Source organism: Protomyctophum parallelum (genome assembly GCF_964188405.1).
Source record: "Protomyctophum parallelum genome assembly, chromosome: 12".
In the NCBI taxonomy this organism is placed as follows: domain Eukaryota; kingdom Metazoa; phylum Chordata; class Actinopteri; order Myctophiformes; family Myctophidae; genus Protomyctophum; species Protomyctophum parallelum.
This window is the reverse complement of record NC_139712.1, coordinates 32,057,073-32,072,040: the sequence shown is the minus strand read 5'-3', so window position 1 is coordinate 32,072,040 and position 14,968 is coordinate 32,057,073. Positions and strand designations below refer to the sequence as shown.

The following is a 14,968-nucleotide window of genomic DNA, read 5'->3' as shown; positions in this document are numbered from 1 at the left end:
GAAGCACTCGTTATCAGTAAAGCAACCTCCTGCTGCCTCCTGCATTATGTGCAAATTAAAAACAGGTGGTACACATGGGCTGTTGAGTGGTGGTCAACGAGCACTTCCAAACTCCAGTAATCATCTGCAAGTAATTTCTTGACAGAGAGTAACATGTCTACAGTGGATTTTTATTAAACAAACACATTGCAGATAGAAAGAGGATAATTCAAGCTTTCCGTACAGCTGCAATGTTGGCGAGTTTCACGTTATTTAATACAATTAAATAGGACTGTTCTGTTTGGATGAATGGGCTGAAGTCCTGTTAGTCCAAACATGCATTAAGGTTTGCGAACATGCATTAAGGTTGGTGATCATGCGCTGCTCCCATGCTTTGGTTAGGGTTAGAGATAGGCTTAGTAATGGTTGAACTAACGTCAAACCAATGACACACACACACACACACACACACACACACACACACACACACACACACACACACACACACACACACACACACACACACACACACACACACACACACACACACACACACACACACACACACACACACACACACACACACCTGTTGTAGATGGCCTATTTTAACATTTCAGACTATGTTTAATTTTCTGTTCACTGTACATCCTCCAGTTCTACACAGGGCCTACACGGGAGCCACTCTAGTTTCTGTTACCATAATTTATACAAAAAACATACACTTCAGTTCAGAGATGTTTGTTACACTCAGAAACAGCTGTCTGCAGCCTGCATGCCATCTATACATACAACCTTTTTTCTCGCTCTCTTTACCACAAGGAGGAAGTAGGCCTACCAGAGATTTCACATTTCTGGTGTGCAGGTGAAATGAAAATGCCAGTATTAATATGAAATGATGTTAATACAGTAGCCTACCTTGGGGAGGGTTGTTGAGACCAGAGGGCATCCTGGGCTTTTGACCACACCTACATGTTTGAAACTGTGAAGTTGGTTTGAGATGTTGAGCATCAGGGTGGGGTGTGTTCTGTTCAGACCCATACAGTTGTACACTTCCCAGTGTTCTTTCCTTGGCTCAGAGGACAAGCTTTTCACAATCACGCCCAAAAGCATGCCTGTTGAGATTCATAATGTGCATTAAGTAAACAACACAAAAGAACATGCCATTTCGTTTTAGAACATTAGAATCATTAGCCTATAGTTACCCAGTCCTCCTGTACACTATAGGGCGTGCTGTGGTTGTGCTTATGCCCCATGTGTACGCTGGTTACTCTACATGTCTGCTCTGTCTAACAAACTGTACAAAGCACTAAGCAGGCAACAGAGTAGAAACTAAATAATGTAGAGTCTCGAAGCAACTGGCTGTGAATGATGAAGTCAATTTACGCGCAATTGCATCAGGAGCAGGTACACCGCCATGCCACTACTATATGCACCACCATCATCATCATACATATCGCATCTTCTATCCCGCCTGAAGTTTATTAAGTGGCCGCCTCCCTCCCACCTCGGGAGGGAACGCTAGGTCGCTTAATTTAAAGTTAGAAAATGTATAAACTTTATACTATAAAGACTCGAGGCCTAATATAAAATGCAGGAAGCGTTATTGAAGGGCTTCCGTAGCCGATATAGATAGCCTTTACTCACCATATAACATTGCAGCTCCAGTTTCATGGATAAATCTCAATTTAAATTTCCTTATTAGCCACATACTCAGAATGGTTATAATTAACAGCCCAATTGCAGTGAGAAAAGAAACACTGTCTTGTATGTGTTTCGAAGAGGCTGACAACATGTTCAACAACAAAAACAACGAGGGTAAACTTGAGGAAATAAGTAAATAACTGTGACCTGTCTGTGTTTTACCTGTCATTCATTTCGACAATATTGGCAACATCCGCGTCATAGCTCCACATCGCCCACCTCACCACCAGATGGCGCTAAATACACAATAATAAAAGCAGAGCGTGCAGATCTGCCGCAGATATGGGTACGGTATATTCATATGGTAATATTAGGGAAACTGTTTAACCCCTGGGATAATATGTATTACTCCAAATAAAATTGATCTTAAGTTTATTTAGGTTAATTGTGCTAGTAGTGGTAATCTAATTCATTTCTATCCCTAATATCTCCCAAATCAATTTGGAATTGAATACATTATTTTTTAAATGTGGTCAGGGAACGACAATTGAGGTTCCGTGTAGTTTCTGGCAGTTATATGTTAGCTTTGAAACGAAAAGCTATTGCATTGCAGCATTGCATTGCATCTGCATAACAAATTGAAATTAACTAACTAATTTACACTCTTTGATAAATTAATCTGTTCACTACTTTTTTCAGTGGTGACAAATATGTGTGAGATGATAAATGACCGCTGTTCTCTGGAAGCATGTAGCCCGGCCTTTAAAATGCATAATGAATTAATAGGACCAATTGGTTTAATTGCATAAGGTGCACAGCCATGACAAGTTTCAATTTGTTTTATTGATATCATATTTACATAAAGTGAACTTTCAGCCTGGAGTCCAGGACCGTCTCATAGCCTTTAATACGAATTGGAAAAAGCCATTATAGTTCCCGTCTTTCGTTCATTTTGATTGCACAGTTGGCAAGAGGAAACAAAAGTAGCAGTGTAGGGTGAAATGGACTGTTTTTGGCGCTACTATAGGCTAATGGGTTTTTGTAAAGTTAATGCCGTGGCATCTTCCACGGCACAAGGATTAAACTAGCCGTAGGCTCAAAACCCAATTAAATATTCATTGCCAATGCAGTTCTCTTTGCATTCCCCTGGTTACGCAGATGTTGCTATTTTTGCAAGCCGGTTGCTTTGATCATCATGGAATCTGTCCAAGATTCTAACAGGGACACTTCCGATTTTGGCCGAGCTTCACCCTTCAGCCTTCAGGGAGAATGGAGCATATGCTTCATTGCTTCAGTGGATCTCTAAAATGCAACGGAATTAGAGCTATGGACCAGAGCTAATGCTTCAGCAGCCACGGCAAGGAAACAAACACAATATATAAGTACGTACATTATTCGTATGTACATGTTACCTTGCCTGTTACCCATTAAGAGGGACCATTAAACCTATCATAACAAATGCAAAGTGTTGCGCTGGCATAGTGATGGCTGTTTTGAATATGATAAATTTTGATTAATAGCTTTAATATCACTTAAAAGTTTATTTTTGTACCTTTTATTTTGCGGGATAAAATAACAAACTATTAAATTATCTCGATGACTGGCTTTGAGTGCTTTGAATAGAAAGAAAAGAAGAAGATAACTAATAAATAAATAAATAAATGGGAACCCAGACAAAGTTTGCACTGGGGGCGGTGTTCAACACGAGACACAAATACTAGAAGAATCGCTTAGCAACTGCTATCGTAAACAGGCAGTGGATGTCGTAAAAACTCAAGAGCTTGGCGGTGTTGAAAATGAGTGGAAACAGAACCCATTGTGGTGAAGAAGAGGAGTGAGCTTTGGTTAGGAGAAGAAAGAAAGGGGGATCTGTATTCCGTAACCACCAAAGCGACTCGCGCAAAAGCGGACAAATATGGATATTAATGCACAATATGGACCAAAGTGTCCGTTGTGAGAGAGGACCGCGGCGTCCAGCAGTGGGAAAGATCCGGTATACGAAGAGTTAAGTACCGACATCACAACAGTTTATTTCAGCAGCTAGCTGGCTAGCAGGCTATAGATAACAAGCAGCTGGGACTGTCTGTGAGTTGTCTTCATCGAGCTCTTCATCGTGCATTCAATAATCTATACAGTCTCTCTCTGGTGACTCCCAAGTGTCCTCCATTGAACATCTATCTAAAGTAACGCAACTTCGAAGAAAGATGTCCACGGAGCGATAAGACATTTCAACACCACGGACTTAAAAAGAGTGAGAAAAGTCATACAGGTTTGTCTGACACGTCGTTATATTTCGTGTATTTCTTAAGTGTCTTTGAAACTTGCACATTTGGGAGGGATGTCTTAATTTGCTTGTTGGATCTCTGAACTCTGCTCTAATAATGCTTATCCGTGGTAAATTGTCTATATGGGATTATACTTATTCCTCTGTGCACGTTGTGCCAGTCACGGACGCTTGTACAAAAGGAACAAAATATCAACAGCACAATCACTCTTCACAAGTCACAAATGCCTCCCGACTAAACAATTAATGGTATTATGGTATAGTCTAGAGATATATATATATATAACGAAGATGGCAGTAATAAGCCTTCGTAATATATGAATATGAGACATACCGGTATATATGTTGTTGTTTCTATGAGTATTGTTTATCTTTCCAGATAAAAAGACTATAGTTTAAATATACAGTTTCTTTCAGCAGGCACTTTGCTACTCATAAGAAACACAAGGTAAACTATTACTTTTTTCAGGTAGGCTTGCTATGTGAAATATGCTATAGGCCTAATGTATAACTGATTAGAACCATTTTCTTAAAGCTTTATTTTATTTTATATTCCAAATATTTTAATGCAACCTGTATCCATTTACTGGACCGTGTGCTGGTGTTTGTTGGTCTTATGGAGGTGTCACAGGACCCATCTCAAGATCTGACCAACTGCGAAAGCCTGTTTAGTACAAAACAAATGTATTTACTATTTAGCAACAAATGTGTTTGCTTGCTGCACCACTGTAGTTTTGATTATAACACATACCGGTAGCTGTGTACTATTACTTACAGGTTACGAGGTATATTGTTATAGCTTATCAGGTTTCCACTTGACCAGTATTTTAACTTGATATAAGATGAGCTTTGCAACAATCCTCTGTCTCGCAATGGTTTGCAAATGTCATGACCAGCTGTTTACTTTCTTGAAGAGGAGTACAATAGCCCTACTGTTTGCTTAGCCGCCCTAGAAGCATCGTTGTAGCTCATAATACCCACTAAGAAATTTGCTGTGATGGTCAAATGAATAGAACAGGCTGCTTTATCATCATAAATCTATTCACAACAGGAGACCAATGGTGAAGATTTTTCTGCAAAGTTAGCTGGGCAGGAAAGAGGAAACTCTTAATATAAATGTGCTTGCAGAGTCTAAATAGTCTCTATTTGAATGTTTCTCAGTGCTCCGCAGGGGAGAATCTAGACATGGTAACTTGAAAGCCCCCAGGGGAGTACCTTTTATGCTCACCTCAGAATTCAGTCAATTCAGTTCACCAAATCATACTGGGATGAGGCAACTTGATTTACAGCCCTGACAAATGGAGCTACGCAGGAGCTGAATTGAATTACACTATTAACATAGTCTGTTTTATTGTCTTTCATTGAAAATATACTTATATATATCCCATTCCTATTCTATTCCCATTTACTTTGTGTATTATCCACAACACCTGTTTGTGGTGTCACTAGCTTCTAACATTAGTCCTAGTCACATACAGTCCTTTTCCACATAATTTTATTATGCCATCAATGTTACTTAAATACTGACAAAATTGAAATGGCCACCATTTTGATTAAGCAAAATTAATCAGCAGCAGGATCCAGAGCAAGTTATCCCAGTTCAAGTGTGTCCCTCCACAATGACTGCAGACGTTCTGTGAAAAACACACTGATATTTTCATTAAAACTGGTTGCATTTGGTGTCGGCCAGCGATAAATTGAATGATGCTTGTGTAGAGATGCCGCTAATTGGTGCTTATATTCGTAGGACTCAATTTTCCATTAGGCGTGCATGTGTTTCTTGTCATTTGAAACTATCCATCACTGTCTGCATGTTTGCTGTTCTGAGGCAACTCGGCTGTGCAGTGTGGATGAATGTTTTTGTGATCAAACATTATTGACTGCCTGAGTCAATAACCTTGGCAACAGTAGTCCTTTTCAGCTTGTACATTGCAATTGATGTGGGTTGGTCAGGACACGGGAGGCTAGGTTTGCCATGGTAAATAAATAAATACACCTTTTATTGGATTTAAATAAATGTATAATCTTTACAGAAAAATACAACAATTAAAACAAGTCATGCAGCACAGGTGATATCCTGCCTTTAGAAAAGCTTATTATGTTTATCTCTGTGGACAGCAGGTGTCTTTGAGATTGACAGCCGTGGTGGGTCACGGTAGCCCTGTGGACCAGCTCCAGGTCATGGGCAATTCAGATTCAGAAGCTTCTATCTTATTTGTTATAGCAAGATAATGATTAAGATGCATGAGGGTCTTCCAAATGTTTATTTCAGATGTTTTATTCCAGTTATGTGTTGTCGGGGCTTAATTTAGTTATTTTGCACAATGTTGTTGCTTGACAAATCACAGATCTACAAAGTACAGTATAAAACGTGCAACTGATTCGTAACGTGATGACAGCTTGTAGATCTGTTCTGTTTGGGACATGACGCAGTCTATTAGGGAGTCAAGTTGCAGATTTATTTTCTTCTCTTCCTTCTGCAAACACTAATCTCACCAGCACTGCTTTGCTTCATTGTTGACATCTACCCACTGGCCACTGCTTGTTATATATTTGATCCGCTAAGCACAAAGTTAATTGACCTCAATATGAAGTGTTTGTATGCCATAGCAAATAGACTGAGCTCTCTCCTCTCTGTTGTGCCTTTCTCACATGTGTAGAAATGACTTTTGATGAAGTGTTAGTGTCCATAACGCAAAATTATATAACTTTAGTCCGTAAAGATGCAAGACTGGTGGTCGCAGTGCTGCTGCTGAATGAATATACAGTAGGGAGAAACGCTTGGTTGGTTGGTTGGTACCGATATTGCCAGTGGTCAAACTGGATATTAGTCCAACACCCCCCACACAGGTTCCCAGTCCCTTGCTGGCTACTGTTTCTGGCCAGCTGGACATTGTATACACTTCTGGAGTAAGGGCTACGGATACGATAACGAACACTACAGTAATGTTAAAACATTTATATATGTGGTAGCCAGCTGTGTAAACTGTCGTGTCAGCTAACATCAACTGTGCCTGAATTCCGGCATAGGATTGCGAGAATAGCACATATTTCAATCGATTCCTGCAATTGTTGTACTCGTCATGCGGGGAATTCCATACATGTACAGCAATGTTGTTAATCATATATAATCAGAGCCAACGTGCATGTGGGACTTTGTACTGGCTGCAGCTGTACAGATGGACCCCATGTGCTCTCTCTCTCCCTCTTTCCAGAGTGCCTGTTTTCTCTCTATAGGCAACGATCCCCTTCACCCCTCTGGATCTGCTGGTTTTGTTTATATATGGTTGTTTATTATATGGCGATGCATTGTGAGGTTCACAATGTTCAGTCTGACACCGCTGTACGATGAAGAATGAATCCGACACTTAAATACATAAATACATCGATCTGAAGTGAATGTGAATCCCACTCTGTAAACATGGCATTTGTCTGCCTTGTTCTTTAATTCCTATCTATCTGTTTCTGTGAAGTTTAAATTATCTTTTATAATAATTCTATTATGAACATTGTATCTTTATCTTTATACCTTGTGTATACTGACTTTACAAGGAGTAACGCATAAAACATAACGTACAGTAGGAGATATGTACTGTAGGCACAAATGCATGCAGTTAGATCTCAAAAACAATATTTTCCCCTATTGTTTTCCCTTTAGAATGAGTGATTTAGGAGAGAATGATGCAGTTTGAGCTAGTCATGGCTGAAGTTGGGAGGATAGCATTGAGTTCAAAGACAAGAGCATAGATCTTTGTCTGTGGGAGGTTTTTTGGCATGACCCTGTTCATGCCAGGGTCATTCCCTGCCACAAAGAACCTACACAAACGAGGGTATTCCTGGCGCTTTGCAAAACCGATGTGCACGAGAAGTCTATGATGTCAGAATGACTGTGTACTACTAGCCAGAAGCCTTCTGCACAGAAGGGACTCACCCTGCCCGGAACCCTCTAGTGGGTCTGCCTTTTCCCTGCTCATGCATCCTTCTTACCCTTTTCACCCTAGCGCTCGACATTTTAAATGGACGGCTGGCCTGGACAGCTATTGAAACACCCCAGGCCAGCTGACACTATGTTCCACTTGGCCAGTTAGAATATTACTGCAAAAATAAGTAATAAAGGGAAGTATCGGGTATTTTTCACTTTTGTGAAATTGTTTAATTACTTTAAAAAGCCTGATATGTCATATTTTAAAGGCAGCCACGGCAGACTGAGCTTTGCATGCCTGCAGTGCACTGCTGCTGTCACTCCCACAAGAGCCCTTTAAACCTATACATATTGTCTTTTTAGAAAATAGCTGATATATAGCTTGTAGATTTGCTATTGTCAAGGAAATATTGCAACATTTATCTTTGACATAAATGTTTGAGAACCACTGGTTTAAACATTACACAACAAGCCCAAAATTAGCAACTGCACTTTAGAAACAAGCCAATAAAACTGCAAGCTGCAACTACCAATATTTACAAGCGACTACTGAAAAACAAGTCTGCAGCAGTGTCAAATGTAGAGCATTGTTTCTTACGTTCTTTTTTAAAAACCAATCTTTGGCCAAACGGCAGATAAAAATCAAGGTTTGAAGAAAATAAAGTCAACTGAAGATTTGAGGCAGAGTGACGGGGAGTGTGAGACTTTCTTTTGGATGGTGAGGGAAAACGGAAGGCCTGTTTAAAAGTTTGCACGCAGAAAAAAGCATGAGCAATGCCATAGGAGCCGTGGGCATTGAAAGAACATTGAAATATCTGCCAGACATGCTCTCGACTCAATTGATCTGTCTCCAGCATTCATATCACAGTGCATGTTCTCACTGGCACTACCTTGGTTATATTGATTTGATTTCCCTCAATGTCTCATCATTCTCTCAATCTCTCTATCTCTCTCTCTCTCTCTCTGACACTTCTCTGTATTTTACTATCTCTTTGGACTCCCTCTTTTCAGGATCAAATGAAATTAATCAAGCATGTTCATCATGTCAGGCTTGGCTTTATTATATCGTAATAAAGTTTAGACTGGTGCCATGAGTAAAATGGTTAGCTGGAGAGTAGCCGTGCCCTCTCACACCAATGAGTGATTGCATCGTTTTACACAATGACCAGAGCAAAAGGTTATTCAATTTCAATCACATTTTGGCCATCCAGATTATTTTGTGAAAATAAGGCTGATTTTATGAAAGGAAGCAATTTAGGATGCTTTTTTCAACCTTCAAGTTTACATCATGCCATGTTTTGCATATTTAATTGGCCTCTTTGCCATTGCCATTTTGTTCAAACACCACACCACCAAAACTATTTTCATTTTCTTTGTAAAGTGAAATGGCAGGACCTTCCTTCAGTATTATATAATACTAAATCCCAGGCTAGGGTGGTTTTCTTTCCCTCTTCCTACAGCCTCCATGGCAAGATCTCACCATCCTTCTGTGCCTTGCAGCAAAATGGGTGTGTTTGTGTGTGGGGGGGATGTTAAACACGTTTCTGCGGGCACAGTGAGGTTTGTTCAAAAGAAAACATTGCTTTAAATTTCACTGGTCTTCTATTAGGATGGGGGTCGGTACATTTGTATTAGAAGAATGAGCTGTGTCTGGCTTTAATTCAGCTCTGAAACCATACCTTGACTCTCTTAAAAAACCTGAGAAGGCAAATCTACCACTGCGCCCTGTGTATAGGCTGTACTATAATGAATAGGCCTTATTTCAAATGACTCCCAATCCTTGAGGGTTTCTTGTAAATGAGAACAGATTTACTGCAAAATAAAATATGAGCTGGGACATGTTTTTAAAAAGAGGCCCGGCACTGAACTATAATAAGCAGTGAAAGTATTGTCTTACTGTATATCAGCACACTGTGCTTCCATAGATGTTTTTTTTAGAGACTACATTCATAAAAGTTGATTAATGCGTTTACTTAATCTTAAGATAATTTCCTACAATATACTTTTGTCTGATTTATAGAGAATCATTGAGTGTTAAATGATCTTGAATTTCTGTCAACACAAAGCAGTTTACAATCACCTGTAACTTCTGGAAAGGGACCAATTACAGATTTCCCTGTAGGTATATAATCTATCACACAAGTAAGAGTGTTTATTCAGATTGAACCATGGAAAACAAAAGAAAAGTCAACTGCACCATATAACCCCAGGGAAATTAAATTCATGCACAGTCCTTATGCATGCCTGTTCATTGGTAAACGGATAATGCATCGACAGCATTAAGATGCATGGCAAAGCCCTGATCACAGTGGGTAGGATACAGTTGAGAGATGGCTGGGATACCTGACCTGTCACTGAGTTCCCTCAGGAAAGTCCCAGGAGCGAGGAATCCCAGAGTGGAGAGTACTTTGATGGGTACAAAAAAGGCAGGGTTACAGTGTGTGGGCACAAATCTAACAAAACGTTTTTGTTGGAAAAAACAGGACTTTTTGTTCTCATTGAAATGCATGGTTGACATCTTCCAATAATGCATGAACATTGTTAACATTTTATTACGTCTGAACGATGCAGAATATTAATATTGCAAAAAAGGAAACTATGGGCAATATAAATTCTCCCCACTCGCCCACTGCTAAAGCCACTAAGCCAGCAACATCCCTTAGTTTTACCCAGTACCTAGGACAATAAATCATACCTCCGTTTCTCTGCATTTGCATTGATAACTTGTTAAAGCCAGTGCAACTCTGGCACAGGACGGGTGGGTGTGTGCCACAAGCATACACGCATGTGTGAGATTGTTCATAATTCCTCCTGCCTGCTTCATCGAGCTAGACCTGCACTTAACCTTTCATTGAAAATGAATTACTAGGTGTCGTCTGAAATGTCAAGCTGCCTATAGCCTTCTGTATGAAAAGCCTGACTCTTTGTCCAAATTCATCTGACGTGCGTTTTATTGAACTCAGTGATTTGATAATTGGCTTAGCATATTCAAGCCAGTGCCAATACCACTGAGCACTGTCAAGTCAAAATAGTAGTAAACATGAGTGTGAAACTGACTTTCTATTTTAGTTTTCACTGTTGCTACACTTGCACCACCGTTTCCCTGCCGGTGGAGCCTGCTGAACCATTGCGGCTCAATCTGCCACTCCTGAATGAAGTGTCTAGTGTTGGGAGTCTGGTGCAACGCGCAGGGCTGGACCTGGTGAGACATAGGAGGCAAGGAGGGGCCCTGACAGACACAGAGCCTAGTCCTTCCATTCGCCCTAATGGGACTGATCGTGGGTAGCTACTGAGACGTAAGTCGGGACTTGATCATCCCGGCTGGGTCACCTTACTGTATATCGTATCGATATGGAGATATTTGGCATACATATTGGGATATGAAAATGTGTCCATATTGTTCAGCCCTACACCTCATTTGACTGGTGCATTCTGTTGTAGAAGGTCTTCCACACACGTTTTGGATATTGTCTTAGTTCCTCACGTCTGTAAATTGCCATCCCAAAAATGGCACCAAAGGAATGCACTGGTCTCTGTCGGACGGGGATGTGTGCTGCCTTGCTCAAGAGCACACAACATAACCAGCAGGACATGTCTGTCTGACATTGATGTAGACTTCTTTTTCATGCCTGATCATTGGTTTGTGAGTAAGTAGTTACTTAAGATTACATTTCATTTGAAATCCCTTTGAATGAGGCTCCTGAAGATATAGAATTATGTAGGGATCATGGCATTGAGTGTCACTGTCAAAGTTGAGCAACCTGGAGGAGGTTCAATCACTTAATTCTTAACATTTGTAATCCTTTTACAATTTTAATCTCTCCCATTAATGGATGGGGAAGAGTCTTGTATAGATTTCCCCTATGCGACTGCAGCAATTAGTAAGGTCACCCACTTAATACAAGTGGCGCTCCGTAGGTAATTGAGGCCCAACACTTTCTCTCAAGGAGAAGGAGAAACTGTTCGCTATCATCCCGGCATTAACGGCCAGCCAATGCATCTCATTACACTGCAGCGTACTGCAGGGTCTGGTTCAGGGCTTGTTCCAGCCTGCCCCCGGCTCTCCACCACCTGCCCGACGGGATCAAGAGGTGGCTCTGAAGCATTTTCTCAGGCCGACTGAGGTTGTGGCCCACACTCTTACCCCCTCGCATCCAACCAGAACCCGGATCTGCTTTCCTGATCTAAGTCTTTGCTGCGAGGTCTGTACCGTTGCCAGTGTCGGATGCTAAATGATAACTCAAAGGAGATCATACCGTGCCGGGGGTGTTCAATTGTTCTCCCTAGCAGCAATCGGCTTCCTTTTCACTCCTTGTAATAGAAAACAGACATCTCTTTGACTTATCGATGTTGCTTTTTTACCGCACCACCTTTTTTATTTTTTAGAATTGAATTATTCATACTAATATTAAATCACTGTGTTGGCCTGCTGTGCATAGTTTCTTTTTTTATTGAACCCCCTGAACTTTTAATTAGTTAGACCATTGAAATTTTTAGATCACTTGCAAATGAGTAGTCTAGTTTTTAACAGCTTTGTACTTTAAAAAAAAAGAATCGTGGTCAGAGAGATGGGGAGACATGTGAGACATCACAGATGTCTGATCCAACCTCACGAGGAGCATGTGGGCCCAAGCCTCCAGTTTCTGCTGAGTAGTATAGTTTCTGTTGTATCTATAATGATTTCAGCCATGCAGTAGAGAGAGGCCCATTTTTCAAAGATGAGTTACGGTGTTATGTGGTGCATTTGTACAATATGGACAAAAATGCTGAATCTCAATAGCGATACAATAGCCAATGGCTGGGTTTCCCATGTGTAGGGAGTATGTGTGTGGTTCTTCTCAACAACGCCCCCTTTCACTGTGAACATAGATATCCCGTGCATAGATGTGCCACGCAATGGTAGGCCTGAGGCCTGGTATGGTTGAGGCCTGCCTCAGGCATTATACTCCCTACGCATTATACTCCCTACGCATAATGACATTATACTCCCTCCCTACACATAATGTCATTTGGGAAACACAGCCATTATCTAGATGCAGAGAAAAAGGTTAGTCCCCACACTGTTCTGTAGCTCCCGCAGTAGAAAACATTACACAGAAGTGTAGTGTTAAATACAAATAGCAGGGACGACTCACAATCAACAACAGCTGTTTGCAAAAGTAGACATTTGACACACCCACCCGATCTACAAGGCTCGGGCTGCATTTGCGAATGAAGACCCACACAGGTCGAAGCGGTGTCGCCTTAAATTAAAGTCAAACTTTCTACTAGGAGCCACGTGGACTTCTGTTCTTCTCCATTGTATGTATTTTTGTTAGGCACTATTTTGTTGAAATGTGCGTGCTTCCGTTAATGACAGTGATCACTATCCTTGCTGTGTCATTGTGTATTTGCCCTGCCACTAAAAGATTAACACTTGATTTGTTTGTACTTTGAGGTTTTGCTGTTCTATAATGTGACATGTACGATGTAGTATTGCCTCTTGGCCAGTTCCCACTTGTAAAAGAGACGCAGTCTCAATGTGTTTTTACTGGTTAAATATTGGTTAAAAAGAAGTGTGTGCAGGATACGTGACAGGTCGAGGTCACGTACATGATGAAAAACACCGCTTCATTTTGCCATTGTGGTATATTCTTCTGATGTTTAGTCTCTGCCCAGACTGTCTGGGAGAAACCCTGGACTGCAGAGAGAAGCCCCCTTAGACTGATGAAATTTGTCACATTTTAGCTGGCAAAATAACAAATAATGATTTTTAAACCCATTCAGGGATCAGTTTAAGGCAGTATTTTGTGTGCTCTTACATTATACTTCAATTATAGAACAAAGAAGAAAATCCTGTACATATTACTACATTAATTTAGCTTTTTTTCTGCTCAAAGAATAACAGTAAATGGCGATTTAATATTTTTTTTCCTGTCTCTCCTAGATGAATAAATGGTATAGCAGTAGATGCACTTGCACCACCACCAATACAAGATTTGTTGCATTATTAATGTTGTCCTGGGTCTGACCTGGTGGAATTGTCAGACAAGGGTCTAAAAAGGCAGTACCGCGTATCCTGACTGCTGTAGTAGCCGCACATCTCCGGCAGCCAATGTTCTTTTGGCTGCCTGCTGTCTCTTTGTCCTTTCAAATCACATCCACTTCGATCTGAACGCGAAGCGCAGGGAACCCATCGACATGCACACTAATCACACTGGCGTGCCTGCTCGTTAGCCATGCCTTCTCAAGTCGGCTATTCTAATAGGCATGTCCTAATGTACTCTAATTGACTATGGGCAATTTGCATGGTTGAAGCCATTGTATTATTTTCTCTAAAAGAGAATTCTAAAATGGCATTGCTAAATAGCTAATCATGAGTATAACATGGCTTTATCATGGATGTGCTGCTGTTGGGGGGGCTTTGAGGCTCTCCGATGCCTAGTAGTGTCCTTGTATTGTGAGCCAAGACTGGTTTCTTTCCACTGTGCTTGGTTCTTTACGATTCTCCCTGCTCTGCGAGGCAGCCTGGATGATTATCAACCTGCCTAACAAATGCATTCACACCATGCCTCTGGAGGACATTTCAGATGTTCATTTTTTTTTCTTTTTAAATCGGCAGACATTATGTTAACGTCACAAGCCATTTTCAAAGAGATAACTTCAAAGCTAGATTTAAAACCAAGCAGGGCAGCTCTGATCAAAGGTTAAACTATGCACAGCATGATTCGTCTCGCAATCGAAATGGAGATTCGTTCTCCGTTAGAAGGGAGAATTGTTCAACTGCAATTGTGCAGCTCCGCGTTACCAGTATGCAGAGTGTATTGTTATTCCGCTGTGCATTGGAGGAGGGGGGGGGGGGGTCACAGTGATGGATGTTGCTACAGCTGAAGGGCCAACCCCTGGAGTCCTCCCCCGAGTCCAGACCATTTTATTGATACTGAAGGAGGACGTTGTACATTGCTTAATTTGATCAGTGACATTTTATTCTTCACACTTTTTTTTCCATTCTTTTATTTATTATTAGTTTTATCAGAGGGCTGTAAGAAGTGATTTCCCAGAGAGAGAGACTGTGAACTGGCACAGGCAGGGTTTATTGCATTGGCTGAGGGCCATCCCATTTCTGCACAGAAAGCAATGAATTCTCTCAAATGATCCAAGCA

At 40.9% G+C, this 14,968-nt stretch overlaps 1 protein-coding gene across 1 annotated transcript in view; it reads left to right on the top strand.

Annotated features, from left to right (window-relative positions):
* The first annotated feature begins 3,400 nt into the window (after positions 1-3,400).
* dipk2ab (divergent protein kinase domain 2Ab) overlaps positions 3,401-14,968 on the top strand; it is a 46,229-nt gene continuing 34,661 nt past the window's right edge. The window contains exon 1 of the mRNA XM_083778678.1: positions 3,401-3,889. The gene's annotated coding sequence lies outside the window, so the exon portion shown is untranslated. The remainder of the gene's footprint in view (positions 3,890-14,968) is intronic.